Raw genomic sequence first — 23,395 nt, forward strand, 5'->3', positions numbered from 1 at the left:
CCAGCTAAAGCTACTATAGTAATTTCCTGTGACAGTCAAACTGACTAGCAACTTATATCATTTCACATAGAAGAGAGAAGAGGCTTTAAAATTATTTTTGCCTTTTTTCTAATGACTTTAAAACTTGTCAGATACACTCATCCTTGTTTAGCAGAGCAGTATTTATGCACTGTTGACAAAAAGAAAAATTCTGTAACATTGCACAGAGATTTGATAAACTCAGCCTTATGTCAGTACTTTTATGAAACATAAAATTAACCATTTTCAATAACTTAGCTTTTCTACAAAGACCAATGAAAATCTATCAGTATTTCAATTGTATCATTCAGCATTTTCAACACAGATGAATGACATTTCATTCTTTAAAAATTGAAGATATTATTATGGGTAATTTATATTCAAGGCAAAAATATATATGGTTAATAGGGGAAAAAAAGCAAGAAGAAGGAAATTAAAAGTTACAGTAATCCCATTACGTAGAAGAGTGGGTCTCAAATGTAAGCATGCGTTGGAATCATCACAGTCTTGTTAAAACAAATTGCTGGGCCCTACCCTCGGTGTTTCTGATTCAGTAGACACAAGTGTACCTTGCAAATTTGAATGTCTAACAAGGTACCTGGTGAGGCTGATGCTGCCAGTCCTGGGATCACACTTTGAGAAACATGGACTTGGAGGAATTGCTCTTACCCTAATGGAGTTGATCTTTTCAATCTTCCAGTTAGCAACATCTAACCATTCTTATAAAAGTTACCAATGACATCCACATTGCTAAATACTAGGGTCACTTCTTGGCCTTTCTCTTTTTGACCTGTCTGCAGAATAAGCCACGATTAATCATTCCTTCTTCTTGATACGTTGTCCTCATTTGATTCCTGATGTCTTCTCATTTCTTATTTCTTGAGCACTCACTCCTCATATCTTGGCCTCAGATGTAGGAGTGCTCCAAGGCTCCGTTCTTAGACTTCTATTTTTGTTCATTTACACTCAGTCTTTTGACGGTCTCTTCCAGTTGCATGGGTTTGAATACCACCCCTGTGCAGAACATTCTTATATTTACATCTCCAGGCTGGTCACACTTCCTGCATGTATAGACAGACTGACAGAGCCAACTTTCCATTCTGTGTCTCATCTTAGATGTCCTATAGATGTCTCAGATTTAACATATCCAATACTGAATACCTCACTCTGCCCCATACTCCTCCTGCAGGTTTCCCCATCATGGCCAATGGCAGCATCCATATTCCAGCGAGCCAAACCAAAAATGTAGAGTCCCCTGACTCATCTAATTTTTTCCAGAAAATTATTTTCTCTCTCTCTCTCTCTCTCTCTCGTCTCTCTCTCTCGTCTCTGTCTCTGTCTCTGTCTCTGTCTCTCCCCACCTGATCAGACAGTCCCAGCCACACTGGCCCCTTGCTATTCTTCAAAAATGTCAAGCCCTTTTGCACTTGTAGTTCTCCCTTCCTGGTCTATCTCCATGATTTTCTCCACCAATATTTTCACCTTTTTAAATTTTTTTGAAGTGTGGGGGCCTATATAAAATAAAATTTTAAAAAAGCCATCCTCTAAACCTCTTACCCTGCTTTATTTTCTCCATAGTTTGTTTCTGACAAATAAAATCATCTCATTTAATTGCTTATGGTTGAACTTACTCCATTACATTGGACCCTCTTTGAAGACAAGGACTTTGGTTTACTGCTGTATTCCCCAGGCCTGGAAAGCTCTGTGAATGTATGAACAAATGACTTTTTAAAAATCCAAAATTTGTACCACATACAATATGGCCACCTAAAAATGCTGCTGCTGATGATAATAATGTTATTAAAACAAATAATAATGATTTCCTCAGTACTTTCAGTGTATTTACATATAGTACTCATTTGATCTTTACAATCTTTTAACCCAGATACTATGTTACACATTTTACAGATAAAGAAAGGAAGTTTAGAGAGATTGAATAGCATAACTAAGGATCTTAAAGCCAAAGTTTTCATTCTTAATCATGTCAATGTACAGCCTCAAGGTGAAGTCTTCACATACATTCTTGTGTACAGTTTTCTCCTCATTTCTCGTGTACATTTCTTGTGTACAGTCTTGTGTACATTTGTGTACATTCACAGATTTTCATAAAATTTTTATAACTAGTACATCAAGAGTTATGCAAACTTTTAAGAATTTTAAATCAAAACATAATAATTGTATATCTCCAAATAAGAATATTAAGAAATTAATTTGCCTAAACCTACACCAGTTGTGAATAATTGTCAGTTTTTTTAGTGGAAAATAATATCTTATTGTTGTATTGATTTGCATATTTTAGCAGGTTAGGTTGAATATTTTCCCAGATCTATATTTGCCAATGCTGATTTTCTCCTTGTCCTAATTTTCTGTTTACAACTTCTCAAAGGGATGTTGACATTTTCAGTGATTTTAAAAATTCTCTTACACGTTTAAGATGCTAATTATTTATTGCATATGTATTTAATATTTCTCTCAATTTCTGTTTGGCTTCAAATTGTTTATGTTGCACCTTTAAATGTATGGAAGGTTTTGGTTTTTATACAATCAAATCGATCAATGTTTCTGAAATGCTTCCTGATACTGATGTCAGAAAGTCTTTCACATATACACATAGGCTTACCATTTCCCCTCATTTGTTTATGATTCCATTTTTACATTTATCTCTTGAAACCATTCGAGATTTGTTTTAATGGGTGAGTTGAAATCCAGATCTAACTTGTGTGAATATGTGGTTACCCAGCTGTCTTCTAACTGTTTATTTAAAAATCCAGTTGATAAGTACATTCCATGATATGACAGAGAAAGAATGAGAGAGAGAGAAAGAGGTTCTTGCATAAGAATCAATGCCAGATGAACTTTGTCCTTTTCTTTATGGAACTGATTCAATTCATTTTTTAGGGTACTTTTTCATTTTAGTTGGATAACTAACATCTTCACAAGTTCAAAGTTTCGATTCACAATTATATAGTTTCTCATTTATTCAAATTTATCTCCCTCTGTAAAAAGTTGGAAAGTTTCTTTCATATAGACCAATAACATTCCTAGATGATTACCAATTATTTCAATACTAATGTTACTATCAAGAATAGAGTGGTTTTTCTTAATCTTTCCTCAATGGGCATTGCTATTTATCAAGGAAAGTGATTGGTTTAAAGTACCTATTTTGTAACTGACCACTTTTCTGAACTCTCTTATAGGAATGTTTGAATGATTTTTTAGTTGACCATTTTGGCTTTTTCAGGTACATGTTAATATTCATGGTCATATTAATAACATGTCTTATTTTTTCGTATTTGTTATCTTGGCTAGCACCTTCAGTAAAATGGTGAGTATTTGTGGTCATAGCAGAAAGTGTACAAAGAGAAAGTTACCAGTAGCTTTCATTACAGGAATCCAAAGTTAATTCATTATCATAAAATGTGTTAAAATATTCAATAATCACATTAGCAAATCATAGAAAATATCAGTTGACAAAAAGGATTTAATAAAAATTTAGTCTTTTCTTAAATTTAAAACTAAGATTAGAAATATATTTCCATTATGTTTAATGTTTTAAATGTCATACCAAACAACGTATCTATTTAAAGATGTATGTTTAAAGTTATATTTATCCACTATTTTTAAGATGTATCTATTTAAAGATACAATCGCTTAAGGCAGGAAGAGGGTAACCATGGTTGCTTTCTAATGTATTTGTTTTCATAACATTTTGTTGATCAATTTCTGTTTTTTCTTCTTTTTTATATTTGAAAATTAGAAATTTTATTTTTATTTTAAAGTAGAAACCATTAGTAAATAAATGTTAAAAAATACTTTAAAGTTAATGTTTAGAAAGAATTCATGTCTATTCTTCCCCCTTTAGAAGTGAGGAGTTGAGCAGAATTTTACCCTTTTCTTCCTAACCTTCTTCTTTTCAGAGCATTTTTCATGGTTCTGCTAGGTAAAGCTACATCTCTGTGAGTAATATCAACTTCATTTTGGCGTCTGCACCATTCTGTCAAGACTCTCATGATCTGGTTTCTAACTCAACTCCTAGAGCTCCACCTCCTGCCGTTCTCCCTTAGTGCTCCGTCTCTAGCCACACAAACCAGCCAACCACCAGCTCTGTAGAGACCCCATGATCTTTCCCATCTCAAAGTCTTGCACAAGCAACGATTCCTCCTGCTTGGAATAGTCTTCACTTTCATCCCCTTTTCCTAATTAATTTCCACCTCTCTTTTATGTCTCAGATCAAGCATCACTTCTACAGCATACTCTGATAGTACTGTCTTTTTCAGTTATGGCCATTACTATAACTCATAACTACACATTTATTTATTGTGTGTGTGATTATATGCTGCCTTTTTCCTTCACTAGTCTTTAAATTTTATGTGGGTAGAGACTGTCTTGATGACCACTTTATCTCCAAGACTTTTTATTGAATAACTGAATGATGTGTATCTTAAATATTACCGTGCATAATCATCCTAACAGTGATTTGAACTTACATCTGTATAGTATCAATTTTATTGTCCATTAGCTGGAGGAACTTCTTTTAAATGGGTTTCTGTAAGAATGGTGAGGCCAAGAGGGATAATAAGGCCGCATGTAATTATATGTCACCTTTTCTCTCTGTCATGCAGAGCTCCTCCATGGGGATTCAGGTACATTTCCATGAGGCACAAAGGTTCTTATCCTAATATTAGACACAAAATAATACCCCAAGACAAGGGGGCTCAGCAATATCAATTTACAGAGTATGGGTCAGATCAGAGAATTTGTATCAGATTTCCCAAGCACTGGGTCATTTCTTGATTCCTGTCAGCAACTTTAAAATTAGTTCCCAAGAGGCTTCTAGAGAAAAATTATTTTCTGCGTTTTCCAATTGTTTTATAATGCTTAAAAATAAAATGTTAACCAAATCAGAATGACTCTTCAAAAACTTTGGACCTTTTGTGGAATCCTGTTCTAAGAAAGATTATTTAAGTTTTGGAATTAAACCCCAGCTCTAAGAGGATGTTTATTTTTAATTGCATTTGGTTTCCTTTGTCCGCAATTAGAATATACTGCCATTAATTCAGCAATAATTTGCAAACCCATTTGCCGTAGTGTATTGGAGCTAGCTCATACCAGTTTGAATGTCAAATTTTCTGAAATTTTGCAAGCCATTTGTTAAACCTACAGTAGCTTGAAATCAGCTATGGTGGAAGTTTTACACCATGGAAATTGGCAAATGCTACAAATCATGGTGCTTTTTCCTCCTTGAGAGCTGACTGTTAAACATTTACCAGCATACTACTGAAGCAGGCTTGAATTATGCAGTATTCCTTTGGGCAGTTTAAAGGTATAGCCTTAAACTCTGAGTAGCCTAATCCTTCACATGTGTGGTTAACCAAGAGAGAATTTGGAATGATGCCTTACTTTATGAATGCTTTATTATATTTGGTGCTTGACAAAATCAGAGGAGACCTCCCTCTGTAGGCTAGACATATTTGAATATTTTAATCAGCAATGAGGCAAAATTTCAAGATGCCAAGAAGCTTAGAGGCCAGTCAAATGATTTCTACAACTGCTCATGTATTTTCTGCACATGCACTTGCACACACACACACACACACACACCCCTTACAGAATAGTCAGAAACTCTCTGCCTGAGTATTCAGCTCTCTGCTTCTGAGATTAATTCTTATTTTTTATATCTAAACAGAGCCCAAACCCCCTCTTTTTGTATGGAACAGATACCGAGGACTTAAGTCATCTTAACTCAGATGCGGAAGGGGCTCTTTTCCTCTTCATACAGCTCCTAATGCAAAAATAATTAGCAGTGATGCCATTCAATCAGAATATTATTCCCTCAAGGTGAGATGAATGGGCAGGCCCTTTGTTCTTCTTTAGTTGCTATAGTAAATAACAAGCTGGTACTTGTTATTTTTAAGAGTTCCTTCCAGAAATTTTTTCAGTTGTCTTATGTACATTTGTTCCTAAAAGGTAAAAATGATCTTTTGGACAACAATGCACACAGATCATATGAGACTTAAGTTGAAAATAATAGTTAACGGTTACAATTTGTTTTTTTCTCTTTTCCCCATGAGAAAAAAAAAAGCATGTGGTATACAATGAATATCAATCAGGCTCCAGGCCTGTAAAGAGGAATTTGACCACAGGTCTTTTGGAATATCACACAGCACTAACATTCCTCTATTCTGCGCAATATTAGCCATGGGAATGGCTGGGCACAGCACACATGCAGGCAGTCTAATGCTATAATACTTTCACCTACATTGTTGCTCAATTCTCATCTGGGATTCTGTTGCATATTCCTCAGAGCCTCTTCCACTAGGCTCATGTCCCAAATCTCAATCTCCCTCTCCTCTTTTTTTTCTAAATAGAGGATCTCTCATTCTGTTAAGATATCCCATCCTATCTATTTTAGAATACCTTCTTACCCATCTAAAATTCTTGATCTGTGCTCGTAATTCCCTACCAAACTACCCACTAGAGATCTGGCTTCCTCATGATGTTATAACATGTCCCCAATTGAAACTTTCTCATCATGCTACCTCCATCCTTCTTTCCCCACCTTCTCCAACCTAACGCTCTTTTCTTTCTGTTTTTCTTGCTTTTAGTAAATAACATCTCTATCTCTCTGGTTGCTAAAGACAGAAATCTGGGAGTCATTCTTCATAACACCTCTTCCACGTCATCACTAACATTCAATTTGTCACTAAATCCTCTTTATTCTATCGCCTCGAAATGCCTAGACTCATTCCACCTCCCTCTGTATCAGTACAAGCCACCACCATTGTCTCAGCTCAATTGCCACATGAGAGTAGAGGGTCTTCCTACTTATACTCATACCCCTCCTGCAACCCATTCTTCAGATGACAGCCAGAGAGACCTTTTTGAAATAATGTCACTCTCTTGCTAAAAGCAATTTGAATTTGTTTTCCATTTCACTTCAAATAAATCTAAGTTCTTGGGGATTTTAAAATCTTTCAGGACAGGCTCACCTTGTTATACTCGCCCCTTGATGCTCTTCCCCTCTTTCACTACCCTTTAGGCAGATTGACCATTTGGTGCTTCCTTAATATAACCAAGTTTTGCTCTGGTTCAGTCTTCAAACAAGGCATTTTGCTTTACCTAGATTATTTCTTGCCTTACTCTTTTTCTCACTGTCCTTTAGCCATCATCTAGCTCTCAGGTCAAACTATATTTTCACTGAAAGACCTTCCTTGACTCTTTGTTTTTCTCAATCAGAACCACACCATCATCTTTCACTGCATCTTGATCTTTTTCTTCATCGAGTTTAGTAACTGGCACTATTGCATTCATCTGCATGTAGTTGTTTAATGCAGTTTCCATCTCGAGACAGTAGGTTCCATGGGAGGAGCAAGCATTTTTGCTTCGTTCACCATTGAATACCCTTGTCTAATACAGTGCCTGGCACATAGTAAGTGTTCAGTAATTGTTGACTAATGAATCTGTGTATATTTCCCAAACTTTTCCCTATTCTCAGAGAATGGCTTTTCCTTTATCCTTTCTAAGAAGATCCTTCAGCCTGTATTCTGGGCATACTTTCTCACAACTCTTCAATGATTTAATTCCCTAATGATCCTCTTTCTGGCAGCTCCAATACTTCACTTTCACTGACTTTTATACTTTATATTCAAAGATTTAGACAACACTTCTTTTGCCCATTCACTCAACTCTGCTGTCTTCTCTCATCAAGCTAACCAGCATTCCCTTAAAAAAAATCCATGAAAGAGAAGGTAGGAAAGTCATCTGATTGCAATGCAAGTTTGACCCCTGTAAAAGACGGGAGAAACATGGAAGGGTTGGGTAGGAAGGGTTTCAGTTTAAAGCAAATTTCTAAGAAAATTGCTATCAGACTAATAGGAGCCTTGGAGGTAAAGTCACCTGTAAGAGGAGTACCATATCTCTAAGAAATGACTTTTTCTCATTCAATATGTTAATGCAGCAAATGACAGCGATTTCTCAAATGTTAAACCATCCTGTTTTGGGACAGATTCCATTTAATTATAGTATATAATCATTTTTCCATATTGTTTGTTTATGTCTGCTATTATTTTGTTGGGGACTTTAACACATGTACATTAATGAGTGAAGCGGGTCTTTTACATTCCTTTCTCATATTGTCTTTTTAGTTTTGAAATCAAAGTTATGTTGGCCTCATAGAGTAAGTTTGGATATATTCCTTTTTTTTCTTCCCCTCTAGAATACTCTCTAAGATTGGGGCAATCTGTTTCTTTTAAGTTTGTTACAACTTGCCAATAAAACCAACTGAACCTAGTGTGGGGTGTGTGTGTGGGTGTGTGTGTGTGTGTGTGTGTGTGTGTGTAAAGATACTAAATTACTACTTCAACTTATTTTATAGTTTTTTAAGTTGTTAAGCATTTCTACTTATTTTGGGCACAGATTTGGTAAGTTATATTTCTATTCATCTAGAGTTTTGAGGTTTGTTGGTCTGTCTTTGATATTAAGCTCTTTTCCTTTTTTCTCCTTAATCTATACTTATGCACTTTTGCATTTATAATATTATTTGTGCCTTGCCTTTCTTTTCCTTCTTCAAACTTGCAGGGCTGTATCTTAGTTTTTCCCCCCAAAGAATCAGCCTTTAGCTTTGATCATCTTCCCTATTGTATCTTTGTTTTTATTTCGTAAATTTTTTACCTTTATTATCAGCACTTCTTTCATCTTCTTTTGGATTTCTACTCTTTTGCCCTTTCTCATTTTTTAGTTTGTTCATATAGCTCATTACTTTTCAGCCTTTTCTTATTTCTAGTACATCCCTTCTGCCTTTGAACAACTGAAAGATACAGAACTGGCTGTAGCAAAAATATCTCTCTTTAATTGACAAGCTCCATCACTGCTATAACCAAACATATCGTGGAGGGTGGACAACTACAAACTTAATCAAATATTAGCCCTAATTGCAGCAGCTGTGCAAGATGGGCAGTCTTTGCTAGAGCAGTGTAAAGGTAATTGTCCATCCCACTCAGAAAGAAAGATCAGAAAGAGTTCACATTCACCTGGGACAGAAAACAATATACATCAATGGTTTTACTCCACGGTTATTTTATCTCACTCTCTGTCAATATAGTTTCAATGCACCTGGACTGTCTGAACATTACACAGAATATCATATGGGTCTACTCTAGTAATCGATGATTCATGTTAAAAGGAGCTGTTAACTGAGAAGTGATGAATACTCTCAAGTGTTAGTAGGACACATGTACTCTAGAGAGAGAGAGTGAACCCTATGTAAATTCGGGAGCTGCCACAGCAGGGAAGGATTTAAGGGTGTGGAGCAGGCTTCATGTGCTGACACCTTGGTGATACAATAATTTGTCCTTTACTCCAAGCTCTCACCACATAAAGGAAGCACAATATCTGTCAGACCTCTTCAAAACTGGAAGTGCTCTAATCTCTTTACCACGTCTCAAGAACCGTCATCAGTTTCAGGCTGCCACACAGGTAGGCCAGCTACTTGACCATGAAACCTTGCAGATTCAGTATGCAAAGAATCTGCGGTGGGAAAAGAAACCATGTGGAGTTTATGGCAGGCTGCATCAGGAGAATAACAAGGGAGATTCTTGAAGTTCTGGAGCAAGGTCATGCTCTCTGCTGCAAAGCACACACCGTTTGCAGAAAGCTCCCAGTCTATACTTACTATCTATACTTTACCTAATCTATACTTATGCATTGTCTTGCATTTATAATATTATTTATTTGCACCTTATTTTTCTTTCCCTTTTTTAGCTTTCCAGAGTTTTATCTATCTTAGTTTTTTTGTTTCTTTGTTTTTCCAAAAGAATCAGCCTTTCTGAGCCCTGGAGGGTCGAGTACCCAACCATGGGTAATCAGGAACTGTGCAACTAACCTGCCTATCAGAGTCTGGGTTCCAACAGAACCAGAGGGCACAAGTAAGGTGACCCAGAATCCTATGCCACTGTTCATTAGTGCCTCTCAGTTCCTACCTGTAGCCCATATGGGGTTCCCTTATAATTGTTGATAAAGGAAGAAAAAGGCCAATTATGGTTCCTGGACGGATGACTTTCTATGTCGGTATAAAGTAAAAGTGAACTGCCATTGCAATACAGCCCTCTTCAAGGGTGGTCCCAAAAAAGGCCAGTAATGGGAAATTGTTCCAACAGCCAGAGCTTCAGGTACAGCACTTGGTGACCCCTTTGGAGGCCTGAGGTAAGGATAGATGGGTAGTGGCAAGTGATTTCACCGGTTGGCCAGGGGCCTGGAAGGAAAAAGATGGAAAGATCAGGGACAAGGGAGACTAAAACTGGAGAGGGTTCAGAAACTGGACAAGTGACCATGAATTTTTAAAATCCACTTTACTGAGGTATAATTTCCATACAATAAAATCACCAATTTTAAGTATAAAATCTGATGAGATGTGAGAAATATGTATGCAGCCAGGTCACCCTCACTGTAATCATGACCCAGACTGTTTCCATCACCCTAAAAACTTCCTTTGTGCTTCCTTACGATCTGGCAACTACGCATCTACTTTCTTTGATGATACTTTTGCTTGTTGGAGAATTTCACATAAATGGAATTAAACAATTAGATAATTAATAAAAGCATGAAAGGAACGTGATTTGCCCAGATTCACAGTAGGCCTGACCTGGACTCACACTTAAATCTCCTGATTGATTCCTAATGTTGAACTTTTTCACTCCAGCCCACAATTTTCCTGTGTTGAAAGCTGTGAAATTCCCTGAAGCTATCCTTCAGTTAACTAGCAGTAGACTTTGTGGGGAAAAGTTAAACACTAAGGAATTTAGTGACAATGCTAGGAAGGGCTCAAGCTCTGCAGCAGCTCCTTTCTGAACCAATGATCCAAAATGCAAAATGCAAAATTTGCTGACTTCCCTCAACTCTCTATGGACATGAGGAGGTGAGGCTCCAATATTGGCACACATTGGCTACTTTTATTGAAATGTAGAAGCTGTCTAAAGAAAAAGCAAGAAAAGAAAAATAGACACAAGAATGCAAAAGTCTGTCTTCCTTAGAAAAGAGGGAAAACTCGTGAATCTATAAGCCTCTATCAAGATTATGATGTTCATTTCTTTTTGGCCCTTTAATTCTGTGTTCCTATTTCATATTTTTTTGAAAAGTTCTTTAGTTGGAAAATTGTGATCAGTGGAGAAATTGCTTAAAGTTTTAATCACATAGCTTCCTTTGCGCAACTGATGTTAAAGCCAGTATAGATCCTATTTCAAGACTTTTTTTTTAGTGTTTTTTAGAACCCTCAACTTTTATATGTTTGCTGCATGCTTTCTATATATGGAGCCTCACATCCATTTATAGCATGGTATATATGTCTGGGGCAATCTGTCCCCATGCAAAGGTTGTGTCATTGTTATTTCCTAGACTCCATTCCAAAGCACTTCTTGCACTGGCTTCCCGCCAAAGCACAGTATCTCCAAGGAAACCTGGGGCTGGTTGCCATGGACACTCCCTTTACTGATAAGTCACATCACACCTCTTCACTTCTAAACACGCCCACAAAGCAAGTCCTTTGGGTGATCAGACAATTCTATTCATTGACATTTCCAAGCCCTACAAGCTCACATCCATTCCATGCTCAAGGAATAGACATACAAAGAGGCTTTTCAAATATTTGTACCTGTCCAAACTAGCATGGAGTGAAGCCATCTTTCTGTAATTTGGTTTCATGCCATGGGGAATAAGTAAGCTTCAGCAAATATCAAGCCTGAATTGGAGCGATTGCAACGATGCAATCAGAGCAGCAGGAATGAGGACTGCATGTGAAATCTGGTCTTTGTAACATTATATTTGGCTTCACTTGATTCAGGGTCATGCCCCTCTCTGTTTTCCCTGGACCTTTGCGAGGAGGCCATGGTCTCCTGCAAGGGTCATTCTTATCAGTGGTGTCAATGTTCAACACGTGGCCATTTTTTTAACTGAATATTTTGCTTATGATTTAATACTGACCATTCACCTTACTAGTATCTCATGGAAAGCTCTTCTTTCCATATTTTTAGTATCTTAGTACTTTTTCTTAGTATTTCCTGAAAAATTTTTTTGGACAGCTGTTAGTAGTGGAAAAGCAGGCTTTACTAAATTCTTCTGACAGGATCTTTTCCTAACACAAAATATTTTGAGCCACGAGCTTAGTGAATAATTCTCGATGACTGGAAATTCTATATTAAAATTAAGGAGGGATGGGCTTCTTGGGACATAGTCCAATGGTTTAGTTGGTAATATGGTCACAGCTTCTATACTCACTACTCTGCACCAAAATTTACTGTGAAACAAAGGAACTTCAGATAGGAAGCTGTGGTTTTCTGTCAATCCACAAATATGAGGACTTATATTTTTAAACGATTACTATAAACCAATAGTATATATGAAAAGACAGAGAAAACTATGGAAACATACTTCAGATTCTTCAAATTTGTTACCTTATGGTTGAGGGGGTGAAATTGGAATGTAGATAGAAGAAGCTACTAGCTTTTTGTTCTAAACATCTGTGTATCATTGATTTTTTACAATGAGAATGTAGTATTTTTACAGTTAAATAGGCAGATTATTTTTACTTTTAAATCAATGGGATATTTTTATCCTTGAACATCTGCTATGAATATGAAAAATAAAAGGTGCAAATAAGCTGTAGGAAGATGTATGTTTTGGCTTGCCCAGGGGCACATGTTGAAGAATGCTTTACTTGAGAGGAAGAAGGTGACTGGTCTTGAGGCATGTAATTTCCCTTGTCCCTGCAAATGATGGAAATGACCACGTACAGTATCAATGGAGGAAAACCTGTACCACTACATAAAACAAGGGAAGAATGTCATTCGTATGCAATGGTCATCAAGGGAGTTTGGGATACTGCCTACGGGACCAGGTGGAGGGCCAACTCCACATACCTCTTCCTGGGAAAGCAGGGCTCCATCACAAGGGGTGAGCAAAGAATGCCCTGGCAGCAATGGAGTTACTGTCCAATCTGGTTGAGAGGCTGTGTCAACAGGCATGTGTCACAGGGTTCAATCTGCACTGAAACAATGACTTGAGTCCAAAGGGAGAAGGACAAGCAAAACCACAACAAGCAGAAAACTGGATGTGGTGGAGCTGCCTTCACTTGGGAGTAGTAGCCCAGGGCACTAGCAGCAGGGACTTCAGAGAAAAGCTGATGCTAGACAGAAGACTCAGCAAGCTCAGTGTGTGTTCAGCTCAGTCCAACCAAACAGAGAAATCATGTATGAGTAGGAGCTGATTGCCCATCTCCATACACCCAACCCCTCATAATGCCCTTCCTGCAGCCAAAGTACTGAACAGGAATTAAACCTTCCACTCCCGGGGCTTCCTGCTTAAGATGTGAGAAAGGACTCTATGTCTCCAGCTGGATGGTTCAGACAAGTATTTTCCCTTCATCTTATTGCTCGCTGACTCTCCCAGGGATTTGTCTGCTATTTTCTTTTCTTCTTCTTCTTTTTTTTAATTTTCAAAGAACCAGTTCTTTTTCTGTTTTCTGATGCTTTAATATTGAATTTGTCAGCATATATTCCTTCCTTCTACTTTCTTTGGGTTTATTTTGATGTTCTTTTACTAATATTTTGAGGTGAATGCCTAGATCATATATTTATATTCTTTCTTGTTTAATAAAAAAAGAGGCAGAGGTCTTATGAATTTCATATTGAATAAAACTTTGAGCACATCTAATAAGTTTTGATGCAAAATTGCCTTTGTCCTTACTGCCTATGTAGTCTGGGATTGCTTTCATTTTCCTTTCTCCTTTTGTGATCCAAGAACTGCTTGAGAGTGCTTTTTAATTTAAAAGCAAATGATATTTCTATTTAACCTGTTCTAGAACTTTTTTTAATGAATGTGGTCTTTATAAATTCCAGTTTTTGAAATGTATTTTTCTTCCTGATATAACACATCATTGGTTTCTTTAAATAAATGTTTCATGAGCACTTTTAAGAAGTATACTCTCCATAGAATAAAAAATATTACTATATATATCGGTTATTTGTTGGTTTAATCTCACTCTCGAGGAGTCAAATTAGTACTATTTCTTCATCAATGACACATCATCATTATTAGTTCAAGCCAGGCTCTATTCTCCTTAAGTTAATTTGCTTTAATCTTTTGGATTTTTCTCACACACCAATGCATTCCTCTCTTCCTCCAGAGACACGGCACTCAAATGTGTTTGCTAATATCCTTTGAAATAATATATTCTTGTAAAAAATATGATTTTGCTTTGGGTATGTATATTTTAAATTTATACAAATCATATTGAGCTGTCGACTTAATTTTATTTCTCACCTTTTTTCACTTAACACCATCTTTTAAGATCTATGCCTATTGTGTGTTTTTTTCTGCTACTTCTATCTGCTGCACACGGTATTGTGTCTCCAGCATATTTTATGTTTTATTTTATTTCATAATAGACTCTTACGTGTTCCAGCTCCCCACTTGTGGAAACAATACTGTGATAGAGTACTTCACATGAGCCCCTTTCCACACCTATATAAGAGTTTCTCTAGGGCAGGGTTTCTCAACCTCAGTACGATGAACATTTGGGGCTGCACGGCTCTTAGTTGGTAGGGGCTGTCCTGTGCATTGTAGGATATTTAGCAGCACCTTGGGGTCTACCCAGTAGATGCCAGTAGCATTCTCCCAGTTGTGACAATCAAAAATGTTTCCAGACATTGCTAATTGTCCTCTGGTGGAGACGGGAAGAATCACCCTACCTGAGAACCACTGGTCAATGTCATACCCTCAGGAGAAAGAGATGGATGGGTTATTGTGTATCTGTAATTTCACTAAGTATGACCAAATTGCTTCCACCAGCAGGGACAAGGTTGTTGTTTTCAGTATCTTGGCCAAAAAGATAACATTCAACTTTCTTGTTTAATATCACTGGTCATTTTATTAGTCAATGAGGTTTCACTTGAGAGATCAATTAAACATCTCTTCATATACTAGTTAGTCCTTTAAGGTCTCCTTCTGTGAATTGACTTCTAATATTCTTTTCCCATTTTCCTGTTGTGTATCTGGTATTTTCTCTTGTTGAATAAATACATTCTCCCTGTCTGTCAGCTGTTAACTTTGTCTCTGATGTTCTTTACTAAGCAGAAATCCTAAATTTTGATGTAGTCATAGCTAACATTTTGCCTTATAAAGTTTTGTGCTTTTGGAAGTATAAGTTCTTTGCCTTCTAAAGGTTAAAAAAAATCAACCATTATAGTTTTTACCAATCCATCTAGAGTTGAACTTTGCATATATCATGTGGTAGGTATCCAAAATTATTTTTCTTCATTAAGTGAACCATTTTTTCCCAGCAATAATTATGGATCTAGCTTTTTCTAAATATATGTAGCAAGCGTCTCCTCCCACCATAAAACAACTTTTAGTTTTTGTAAGATTTTAAGACAGCCAAATTTAACTTTTTGTCCTGTTTAATATTTATTTATTATTTAATATTGTTCCTGTTTAAGAAATCTTTCCCAGTCCTAAAGGCAAAAACATATTCATCTATATTTTCTACTAATATTTTGTACCCTTTCTTTGACATTTAAGCTTTTACTTCTTTGGGAGTTAATTTTGTTTTTCATTTAAACTAAGGATAAAACTTAATTTTCCCCTAACTTGAATCAACATGTTTTCCAGCTCCTTTCATTGAACAATCACTCCTTTTCCCAGTGATCTGTTATACTATCTTTATCATTTATCAAAGTTTACTGTACTGTAGGTTTTTGTTTCTGAGATGTCTAATCTATTCCACTGGGTAATTTGTCCATCCCTGTGTAATAACATACTTTTAGACACAATGGCTTTATAGTAAGTCCTGATTTCTGGCTAAGCATATCTTTCCTCCTTATTCTTCTTTTTCACATGTATCTGGAAACTTAGTAATAGCTTGTCAAGTTCCATGAAAAACGCTATTAATTAAAGTTGTGTTCAATCTGTAGATTAATTTAGTGAGAATTAATATCATTTTGACATAAACTTTTCCTACTCATGAGATATTTCTCCATTTTCATAGGTTTCCTTAATGTTTTCCAGTAAATTTTCATAATTAATGTGTGTGGGTCCTTTATATACTTCATTAGATTCATTACTAAGCTTTTTATTATTTTTATTGCTAATGTAAATAGTGTTCCATATAAATTACATTTTCCATTAATTTGTTGCCATTATAGAAATGCAATTAATTTTTAAAATATTGATCTTATATCTTGGTACCTTACAAAAATCTCCTACTATTTCTAATAATTTGAAGGACTTTTTTTTTTTTTGGCAAGGTTCTGTGTAGACAATTATGTTGTCTGCAGATTTTAAGGGCAATTTTATTTCCTCCTTTCTAATTCTAAATATCTTTATTTTATTCTTCTTCTCTTATTGTTCTGGCTATGCCCTCTACTAAAATGTTGAAGGAAAAAAGTGGTACAGGTAATGTATTTGTTTAGTCCCTGATTTTAAAGAAAATGCTTTTAAATTATTTTCTCATTTAAGATTATGCCTAATGTAGGTTCTTGGTTGTTATGTTTTTAGATTAATTTGATTTGGTTTTTTAATCACACCTGAGGGATTTAAGATTTTTTACATTTTGGATATTTTAAAAATTTCCTCTTTAATTCAAGCTTATTAATTGTGTTATTCAAATCCTCAATATTTTTTTTTAATTCCGTTTGGCCCAACAGTTTCTAAGTTGAATATATGGGATATCTAATTACAATTTCTGATATTTTTATATCTCTATATATGTCTGTAGTTGTTGTATACATTTTGAGACTATATTGTTAGGTGAATATATGTTCATGTTTACTATATCATCAGGGTATATTGTTTCTTTTTGCAGTATTAAATGTCCCTTTTGTCCCTTATGATGATCTGGAATACAATCATTTTTGTGTCCTATTAAAGCTGTTACCCTGTCTTTCTTTTGGTTCACATTTGCATAAGATATTCTTTTCATCTTATTATTTTCCAATTTTTTGTATATATTTTTTTAGTTTGCTTATTGAAAAAAACATAAAGTTGAATTTTTTTTCCATTCCGAGAATCTCTCTTCTGAAATATGAGTTTAAGCTATTGATATTTGTGGTAATTAATGGTAAACTATTTCGTGTTACCTAATGATTTTTTATCATCATGATTTCTATTTAGTTTTTATTTAATATTCTATATCTGCTTTATATTGGCTTGAAAACTATATATTTCTGTCTTTCTAGTACTTTCTCATATCTTATTAAAATTCATACTTTTTTCTATCTATTTCTAAGGCTTATTCATATATAAATAGTTCTCAAACCAGAAAAATACTTCAGGAAGTTCTCATTTCCCTCTGGTTTCTGTCCTTTCTACTTATTCCCCCATTCCAAGTCCCAAGCCACACTGCTATTTTAATTTTATTGATTAATTTTTGTCATTAACTTGGAAGGAAGGGAACATTTATTTAAACAAGAGTAAACTGGAGTCACTTCCAAGATGGCCGAATAGGAACAGCTCCGATCTGCAGCTCCCAGTGAGATCAACGCAGAAGATGGGTGATTTCTGCTTTTCCAACTGAACCTCTGCTGGTGATACCCAGGCAAACAGGGTCTGGAGTGGACCTCCAGCAAACTCCAACAGACCTGCAGCTGAGGGGTCTGACTGTTAGAAAGAAAACTAACAAACAGAAAGGAAGAGCAGCAACATCAACAAAAAGGACATCCACGCCAAAACCCTACCTGTAGGTCACCAACATCAAAGACCAAAGGTAGATAAAACCACAAAGATGGGGAGAAACCAGAGCAGAAAAGCTGAAAATTCCAAAAAAACAGAGTGCCTCTTGTTCTCCAAAGGATCACAGCTCCTCACCAGCAAGGGAACAAGACTGATGGAGAATGAGTTTGACGAGTTGACAGAAGTAGGTTTCAGAAGATCGGTAATAACAAACTTCTCCAAGCTAAAGGAGCATGTTCTAACCCATTGCAAGGAAGCTAAAAACCTTGAAAAAAGGTTAGACGATTGGCAAACTAGAATAAACAGTGTAGAGAAGACCTTTAATGACCTGGTGGAGCTGAAAACCATGGCACAAGAACTTCGTGATGCATGCACAAGCTTCAATAGCAAATTTGATCAAGTAGAAGGAAGGATATCAGTGATTGAAGATCAAATTAATGAAATAAAGTGAGAAGACAAGGTTAGAGAACAAAGAGTGAAAAGAAACAAGCAAAGCCTCCAAGAAATATGGGACTATGTGAAAAGACCAAATATACATTTGATTGGTGTACCAGAAAGTGATGGGGAGAATGGAACCAAGTTAGAAAACACTCTTCAGGATATTATCCAGGAGAACTTCTCTAACCTAGCAAGGCAGGCCAACATTCAAATTCAGGAAATACGGAGAACACCACAAAGAAACTCCTTGAGAAGAGCAACCCCAAGACACATAATTGTTAGATTCACCAAGGTTGAAATGAAGGAAAAAATGTTAAGGGCAGCCAGAGAGAAAGGTTGGATTACCCACAAAGGGAAGCCCATCAGACAAACAGCAGATCTCTCAGCAGAAACCCTACAAGCTAGGAAAGAGTGGGGGCCAATATTCAACATTCTTAAAGAAAGGAATTTTCAAACTAGAATCTCATATCCAGCCAAACTAAGCTTCATAAGTGAAGGAGAAATAAAATCCTTTACAGACAAGCAAATGCTGAGAGATTTTGTCACCACCAGGCCTGCCTTACAAGAGCTCCTGAAGGCAGCACTCGACATGGAAAGGAACAACTGGTACCAGCCACTGTAAAAACATGCCAAATTGTAAAGACCATTGACACTATGAAGAAACTGCATCAATTAATGGGCAAAATAACCAGCTAACATCATAATGACAGGATCAAATTCAAACATAACAATATTAACCTTAAATGTAAATGGGCTAAATGCCCCAATTAAAAGACACAGACTGGCAAATTGGATAAAGAGTCAAGACCCATCAGTGTGCTGTATTCAGGAGACCCATCTCACATGGAAAGACGCACATAGGCTCAAAATAAAGGGATGGAGGAAGATCTACCAAGCAAATGGAGAGCACAAAATAGCAGAGGTTGCAATCCTGGTCTCTGATAAAACAGACTTTAAACCAACATCAAAAGAGACAAAGAAGCCCACTACATAATGGTAAAGGGATCAATTCAACAAGAAGAGCTAACTATCCTAAATATATATGCACCCAATGCAGGAGCACTCAGATTCATAAAGCAAGTCCTTAGAGACCTACAAAGAGACTTAGACTCCCATACAATAATAATGGGAGACTTTAACACCCCATTGTCAGTATTAGACAGATCAATGAGACAGAAGGTTAACAAGGATATCCAGGACTTGAACTCAGCTCTGAACCAAGCAGACCTAAGAGACATCTACAGAACTCTCCACCCCAAATCAATAGAATATACATTCTCTCAGCACCACATCACATTTATTCTAAAATTGACCACATAATTGGCAGTAAAACACTCCTCAGCAAATGTGAAAGAACAGAAATCACAACAAACTGTCTGTCAGACCACAGTGCAATCAAATTGGAACTCAGGATTAATAAACTCACTCAAAATTGCACAACTACATGGAAACTGAACAACCTGCTCCTGAATGACTACCGGGTAAATAACAAAATGAAGGCAGAAATAAAGATGTTCTTTGAAACAAATGAGAACAAAGACACAACATATCAGAATCTCTGGGACACATTTGCAGCAGTGTGTAGAGGGAAATCTATAGTATTAAATGCCCACAAGAGAAAGCAGGAAAGATCTAAAATCAACACCCTAACATCACAATTAAAAGAACTAGAAAAGCAAGAGCAAACACATTCAAAAGCCAGCGGAAGGCAAGAAATAACTAAGATCAGAGCAGAACTGAAAGAGATAGAGACAGAAAAAAACCCTTCAAAAAATCAATGAATCCAGGAGCTGGTTTTTTGAAAAGATTGACAAAATAGATAGACCGCTAGCAAGACTAATAAAGAAGAAAAGAGAGAAGAATCAAATAGATGCAATAAAAAATGATAAAGGGGATACCACAACCAATTCCACAGAAATACAAACTACCATCAGAGAATACTACAAACACCTCTATGCAAATAAACTAGAAAATCTAGAAGAAATGGATAAATTCCTGGACATATACATCCTCCAAAGACTAAACCAGGAAGAAGTTGAATCTCTGAATAGACCAATAACAGGTTCTGAAATTGAGGCAATAATTAATAGCCTACTAACCAAAAAAAGTCCAGGACTAGAGGGAGTCACAGCTGAATTTTACCAGAGGTACAAAGAGGAGCTAGTACCATTCCTTCTGAAACTATTTCAATTAATAGAAAAAGAGGGAATCCTCCGTAACTCATTTTATGAGGCTAACAGCACCCTGATACCAAAGCTTGGTAGAGACACAACAAAAAAAGAGAACTTTAGGCCAATATCCCTGATGAACATCAATGCAAAAATCCTCAATAAAATACTGGCAAACTGAATACAGCAGCACATCAAAAAGCTTATCCACCATGATCAACTTGGCTTCATCCCTGGGATGCAAGGCTGGTTTAACATATGCAAATCAATAAACATAATCCATCACATAAACAGAACCAATGAAAAAAACCACATGATTATCTCAATAGATGCTGAAAAGGCCTTCAACAAAATTCAACAGCCCTTCATGCTAAAAACTCTCAATAAACTAGGTATTGATGGAACGTATCTCAAAATAATAAGAGCTATTTATGACACACCCACAACCAATACCATACCAAATGGGCAAAAACTGGAAGCATTCCCTTTGAAAACTGGCACAAGACAAGGATGCCCTCTCTCACCACTCCTATTCAACATAGTGTTGGAAGTTCTGGCCAGGGCAATCAGCCAAGAGAAAGAAATAAAGGGTATTCAATTAGGAAAAGAGGAAGTCAAATTGTCCCTGTTTGCAGATGACATGATTGTATATTTAGAAAACCTCATTGTCTGAGCCCCAAATCTCCTTAAGCTGATAAGCAACTTCAGCACAGTCTCAGGATACAAAATCAATGTGCAAAACTCAAAAGCATTCCTATATACCAATAAAAGACAAACAGAGAGCCAAATCATGAGTGAACTCTCATTCACAATTACTACAAAGAGAATAAAATACCTAGGAATCCAACTTACAAGGGATGTGAAGGACCTCTTCAAGGAGAACTACAAACCACTGCTCAATGAAATAAAAGAGGACACAAACCAATGGAAGAACATTCCATGCTCATGGATAGGAAGAACGAATATGAAAATGGCCATACTGCCCAAAGTAATTTAGAGATTCAATGCTTTCCCCATCAAGCTACCATTGACTTTCTTCACAGAATTGGAGAAAACTACTTTAAAGTTCATATGGAACCAAAAAAGAGCCTGCATAGCCAAGACAATTCTAAACAAAAAGAACAAATCATCATGCTACCTAACTTCAAACTATACTACAAGCCTACAGTAACCAAAAAAGCATGGTACTCGTACCAAAACAGATATATAGACCAATGGGACAGAACAGAGGCCTCAGAAATAACACCACACAGCTACAACCATCTGATCTTTGACAAACCTGACAAAAACAAGAAATGGGGAAAGGATTCTGTGTTTAATAAATGGTGCTAGGAAAACTGGCTAGCCATATGTAGAAAGCTGAAACTGGATCCCTTCCTTACACCATATACAAAAATTAACTCAAGATGGATTAAAGACTTAAATGTCAGACCTAACACCATAAAAACCCTAGAAGAAAACCTAGGCAATACCTTTCAAGACATAGGCATGGACAAAGACTTCATGACTAAAACACCCAAAGCAATGGCAACAAAAGCCAAAATAGACACATGGCATCTAACAAACTAAAGAGCTTCTGCACAGCAAAAAAACTATCATCAGAGTGAACAGGCAACCTCCCAAATGGGAGAAAATTTTTGAAATCTACGCATCTGACAAAGGGCTAATATCCAGAATCTACAAAGAACTTAAACAAATTTACAAGGAAAAAACAACCCCATCAAAAAGTAGGCAAAGGATATGAACAGACACTTCTCAAAAGAAGACATTTATGCAGCCAACAGACATATGCAAAAATGCTCATCATCACTGGTCATTGGAGAAATGCAAATCAAAACCACAGTGAGATACCGTCTCATGCCAGTTAGAATGGTGATCATTAAAAAGTCAGGAAAGAACAGATGTTGGAGAGGACGTAGAGAAATAAGAACGCTTTTACACTGTTGGTGGGAGTGTAAATTAGTTCAACCATCGTGGGAGACAGTGTGGCGATTCCTCAAGGATCTAGAACTAGAAATACCATTTGACCCAGCAATCCCATTACTGGGTATATACCCAAAGGATTATAAATCATTCTACGATAAAGACACATGCTCATGTATGTTTATTGTGGCACTATTCACAATAGCAAAAACTTGATGGACCCAAATGTCCAACAAGATAGACTGGATTAAGAAAATATGGCACATATACACCATGAAATACTACACAGCCATAAAAAATGATGAGTTTATGTCCTTTGCAGGGACATGGGTGAAGCTGGAAACCATCATTCTAAGCAAACTATCACGAGGACAGAAAACCAAACACCACATGTTCTCACTCATAAGTGGGAGTTCAACAATGAGACTACATGGACACAGGGCAGGGAACATCACACACCGGGGCCAGTCAGGGCATTGGGGCCTGGGGGAGAGATAGCATTAGGAGAAATCCCTAATGTAAATGACAAGTTGATGGGTGCAGCAAACCAACGTGGCACATATATACCTATATAACAAACCTGCACGTTGTGCACATGTACCCTAGAATTTAAAGTATAATAAAAAAGTAAAATAAAAAAGAAGTTGGGAAAGCTGAAAATAAAAAAATTAAAAAGAGTGAATTTACTTTTTCTTTACAAATATCTCATGAGGGCTCCAATTTATTTTTCTTTTTAAAAATACCTTCTTCCTATGAGTTTTCAAAGAGGGTCTTTGGGAAACTTTCTAAAGGTTTTTTTTTTTTGATTGAAGATATCTTTATTTTTTCCTTATATTTAAAAGATAATTTAGCTTGCTATATGATTCTAAGCTTTAAGTTCTTGTCCTTCCACAATTTGAAAATACTACTCCATTGTCTTCTGATATTTGGTGTTGCTCTTGATAAGTGTGAGGTCGATCTAATTCTTTTCCTTTCTAGGTTATCTACTTTTTCTCTCTGAAATCTTTTAGAGATTTTAGTTTGACTAAACTTCTTAAAATTCACTGTAATGTGACTAGAATGAGGTAATATGAATGCATGTTTCTGTGAACTTTCTTATCTATTTTGGCATTCATTCTACAACACATTTCTTT

This window comes from Pan paniscus, chromosome 16 (genome assembly GCF_029289425.2).
Source record: "Pan paniscus chromosome 16, NHGRI_mPanPan1-v2.0_pri, whole genome shotgun sequence".
In the NCBI taxonomy this organism is placed as follows: Eukaryota; Metazoa; Chordata; class Mammalia; order Primates; family Hominidae; genus Pan; species Pan paniscus.